General features: G+C 41.7%; 1 pseudogene; it reads left to right on the top strand.

Moving 5' to 3' along the window:
* Positions 1-1,417: 1,417 nt before the first annotated feature.
* On the top strand, positions 1,418-1,874 carry LOC114622131 (annotated as a pseudogene).
* Positions 1,875-5,186: the final 3,312 nt, after the last annotated feature.

The following is a 5,186-nucleotide window of genomic DNA, read 5'->3' as shown; positions in this document are numbered from 1 at the left end:
TAAAGAAGGTGTGACCTTGTTGGAGGAAGTGTGTCACTGGGGATGGGCTTTGAGGTTTCAAAAGACGATGCCAGGCCCAGGTGCTCCCACTTCACAGCCCTCAATCCCTCACCTCCAACTATGGATGAGAATGCAGCTCTTAGCTATTTCTGACTGCACACCGCCATGTTCCCCACCATGATGATATTGGAATAAACCTCTGGAGCTCTAAACCAGCCCCCAGTCAAATGCCTTCTATTATAAGAGTTGCTTAGGTCATGGTATCTCTTCACGCCAACAGAATACTAAGACAAAGGAAATACTTGACTCCTTTAAAATTTCTTATTCAAATGCTATGGATGGATAAAGTAGCCCTCGGGGAAGTGAACTGGGAAGCAAAAAGGAAGCATCTTAAGGTTGGCATTTGGAGACATTTTCAGGACTTGGAGATGCTTTGGAAATCCTCATGGGAAGACTAATTTAATAGACCCCTTGGATTCTTACTATGTGCACCTCTACAAATGTCACCCCAGTAAGGAAAAGTGACCAAAAATGCCCAGCATGGTGGCTCATCCTACAATGGCAGCATTTTGGACACTGAGGCAGGAGGATAATCATGAAGCTAGACTAAACTACAGGGTGAGTTCCAGGCCAGCATGGGGCTATAGAGATTGAGACCTTGGACTAAAAGAAAAAAAAGGCCCAAAACAATGTAACAAAAAAGGGGTAATAATTCAGTGAGTACATATATCTAGAAAGAGTTAGAATGATCTACCTGAGACTTTCTAAGAATTTAGGTGGTATTACATCTTTAGCAAACTCACTTCCTTCAACGCAGTACTGGAAGCTGATTGCAAAATAAGAGAGAATATAAAAGTCTCATTCCATAGCAAAGATACATAAATGACAAGTATAAAACATGGAAATCTAATGCCATGATGGGGACCATTCTCTTAACTATTTTAATATTTGGCTGGTTTAATTCAAAGTATGTAAAAGGGTCAATAAGCTGAGGTTGGGAAAAACTTAGGAAACTCTGAAGAGACAGCACAATTGAGGAGCTGGAAAGGGAGACTGTAATGGAGTGACCAGAATTAGAATAAATTACCCATGTATTAAAATGAAATAGTAATATCTTTAAAATGATAAATTCCTGAAATAACTAGACAAAAAGAAGCAATCAATAATTCTAACCTTAACCTTCATAGGAATAGCAAGAAAATATCCTTAATTATCTTCCAAGTAGTCCTTCATAATACTTTTCAGAATCCATGGCAAATTCACACGGGAGAATTCTATAACAGGTAATGACCAATCGTTCCTGATAAACTCGTGTAATTCATTACTCCTCAAAGCAGTGATGAGGAAAGCTGATAAAGAAACAATTCATGCCCTTCCGGTCCCAGGCGCTGCAGGAGCTGTAGGTTACCGTGCAGACATGGCCAAGTCCGAGAACCACACCACACACAACCAGTCCCGCAAACGGCATCAAGAAACCCCAGTCACAAAGACATGAATCTCTTAAGGGGATTCACCCCAAGTTCCTGAGGAACATGTACTTTGCCAAGAAGCACAAGAAAGGCCTGAAGCAGATGCAGGCCAACAATGCAAAGGCAGTGAGTGCACGCACAGAGGCCATCAAGGCCCTTGTAAGACCTTAGGCCATCAAGCCCAAGATGCCAAAGGGCCCCAGCCACAAACTCAGCCACCTGGCTTTCATCGCTCACCCCAAGCTTAGGAAGCTGATTCAAAGCTACATGGCCTACGGTCGTAGGCTCTGCCAACCAAAGCCCAAGGTTCAAACCAAAGCAAAGGCCAAAGCTCCAGCTAAGGCCCAGACTTCAGCTCCAGCCCAGGCTCCCAAAGGTGCCCAGGCCCCTATGAAAGCCCCATAGAAAAGGCTCCTGCCAGTGTGAAGACAGATGGACTGCTGTGACACACCTACCCACACACTATTTGCAGATGACCAGTGTCCTATGCTGTTTTTACAATTAAACTCAAGGCAAGATTAAATAAATAAATAAATAAATAAATAAATAAATAAGACAGAAAACAATTCACACATACGAGGAACATCAGGAGATCTTAGAAATTTTTCAACTTTGGTGGGGAAGGGTGCTCAAGATTGTATGGAGAATTGTCACACATGCTATGTAAACCCTCTACCAGTGAACTATAGCCCCAACCGTCTAAGTTTCAAACTTCTTGGAATTTTCAGCATAGCGGACATTTACTCTCTCCACAAAACATTTTTACTGTTACCTGGAAAGTTAAATGCCACATCTGTTTAGCCAGAAGCATGACAAGTATGATAGCATTGTGTTTCTTGTATTGCTTTCTATAACAAATAATGATTCTTAGTTAAGACTATATTTGATAAATTCAGAACAAAACATATTATACCAAAATTGACATAAAAATCAATACTAAAAAATGAGGTATTAAAAAGTCCAGGTATATTGAAAACTTCTTGAACTAAATCATCTAAATCATACCAATATTTTCTTAGATTTAAAGTTCTCAATTGTTTGAGTGCATGGGGGTGGATGTGCGCGTGCATGTGTGTATGTATATACGTGTATATGTGTGTGTATGTTTACTGTGGTCAAGATTAAAGTCTAATGTCTTTGTGGGCCATCCTTACTGTAAAAGTAGCAAAAACAAAATGTTCTTCTTCCCTATGCATTCCATAAAGAATCCAGAGTTCTCTATGGGAGCAGTTATGTTGGAAACCAACACACAGTGCATTTAATCACAAACCAACTTGATGTACACAAATAAATTAAAAAAAAACAAAGCTTATTTCTAGGTGCTAAAGTATATATATGTGTGTGTGTGTGTGTGTGTGTGTATGCACTATTACTTCAATTCACACCTTTATGAAAAAAATCTAAAGTATATATATATATGTGTGTGTGTGTGTGTGTGTGTGTGTATGCGCTATTACTTCAATTCACACCTTTATGAAAAAAATCAATATATCATGAATGACGACAGCTGGATAAACCAAAGGGGTTGTTGAGAGGAGACAGAGATAGCTAAGTTTCAGATGAATGAAACACACAGGGGCATCCGGGGGCTTCTTAGAGGGAGGGAGACTTCAGTTTATGACAAACAATTGAGAGCAATAGGCCTAAAGCACTGCACCTTGGGGTGAGGCTGGGGGATTACAGTCCATGTCTTCATGGTACTTAAGTTCAAAGATGTAGTTTCCAAGTACAGAAGCAAGACGAGAAACCCCCACCTACCACAATGTAAAGATTAAAGTCCAAGTCGACAGCTTTTCAGGGTGAGAAGGAGGAACAAAATCGTGATCATCCAAAACCAAAACAAAAGCAACATGACCCCATTAACATATGACCAACACTGCTTTTGTTTTTCCGGTGCAAGGAATCGAACCCTAGGCCTTGTGCACCCTGGACAATTACTCTACCACTGGACAACATCACCAGCCCGCAAGCTTATGCTGTGTAGTGATAAGAATTTTGTTGTTTAGGTTATTTATTGTTTTAAAATCTCTTACAAAGATTTAAATCATTTGCTGGCAAGGCAGGCAGGCAGTGAGGGCCAGAGTTCCTGGGTACCACTTTCATAAAGAAAGCCTAGGAACCAGTTAAAATGCAAAGACGATCCATCAAGTGTGCACCTAAAGTCAGGAGCCTTTCAGGGGTACAAATAATCAACATTATTCAATGTTTTGGCTGCAACATATGGACATTTTAAAAATGAAAGGCTTCAGAGGTGGAGATGTGGCTTGGTGAGGAATGTTTATCTAGTGTGTGCAAAGCTTCGAATTGAATGCTGAGGTCTACACAAACCATCCATGGTACGGCATACCTGTAATCCCAGAACACTGTAGCTAGAAGCAGGAAGATCAAAAATTCAAGGTTAGCCTTAGTACATGGTGATTTCAAGGACATCCTGGCTATCGTGAGAAAGTGTCTTTAACAACAACAACAAAGATGTTAGGCTTTATTCAAGAGCAAGTAAAGATCACAGGATCCTAAGGAATAGGTGTAGCTGTTCAAACCTTAAATAGAAACCATAAAATAGCAATTAATGATTCCAACAACGATGGGGTTAAGGAATAACAGATTACTTTCTAAACAAGTTAAGCTCTAGGTGAGCAGAGCTCAATGCTTAGTGTCCGTTCTAAACTGGATTTTTTTCCAGGAACGTTAGTCAGTGGACACGAACAGTTTGCTATCTATTACTGAAGTAGCTGCATAAATGGCCGTTATGATTCTGACAGATGGTGAAGATCAAATTAGGACAGGATTACCTCAAGGAATAGAAAGAAGGCAGTCTCCTGGGGTTCGCCATAAAAACGTCTGAGAGCGTGAAGGCTGAGCCATCGCAGACAGAGGGGCACTCTGCTCCGTTTACTGCCCGGCACACAGCTTTGCAAAGAATTAACGATCAACATGGATCACTTTTGATCTTTCTACCTTTCCTGTGCAAACAGCTCCACATCCTACACAAGTAGATACCAGGCTGTCTGGGAACAAGTGAACTGACAACCAAGCACACAGTCCATGGAAATAGAGCAAGAGGCGACAGGGGAGTTCTGTTGACTTGTTGCGGATTATATGAAACTTGCTACCTTTTATAGAAGACAGGTGTGCTTATCTTAAAAAATGGATGGTTGCTGTTCTGTTTACTTTTGTCATCCTAAAGCAATCAAATTTTCTATGGGCTGTCCAGGCACTCATCAGAACGTTCAAAGGACGGTAGAAAAGGCCTGGTTAGGGCTGAGTAGGCAGCTCAGGGGGTAGGGGCATTTGCTGTGCAAACTCACACAAAGACCTGAGTTTGCATTCCCTGCAGCCAAGTACATGATGGCAGCTGTAAGCCAGCGCTGGGAAGGCTCGGGACGGTGAAGACAGACAGGCAGGCCGTCAGAGATTGCTGACAGGCTTGCCCGGTTTATCCGTGAGCTTGGTTTAGAGAGACCCTGTGTGTGTGGCAAGCGGTGGAAAAAAGTATCAACATTGATACCTCTCGACTACCCATAACACACACACACACACACACACACACACACACACACACACAGAGAGAGAGAGAGAGAGAGAGAGAGAGAGAGAGAGAGAGAGGCAGAGGCAGAGAGAGAGAAGGAGAGAGAGAGAAAGAGAGAGAGAGAAAGAGAGAGAGGGACAACTTGGTCAAATCCTCCTCCTAATGTATGGGGTCTTATTTCTTAATTA

Source organism: Grammomys surdaster, unplaced genomic scaffold (assembly GCF_004785775.1).
Source record: "Grammomys surdaster isolate TR1022 unplaced genomic scaffold, NIH_TR_1.0 187, whole genome shotgun sequence".
NCBI lineage: Eukaryota > Metazoa > Chordata > Mammalia > Rodentia > Muridae > Grammomys > Grammomys surdaster.
Note: the sequence above shows the minus strand (reverse complement) of the source record. Positions and strands in the feature narration are given on the sequence as shown.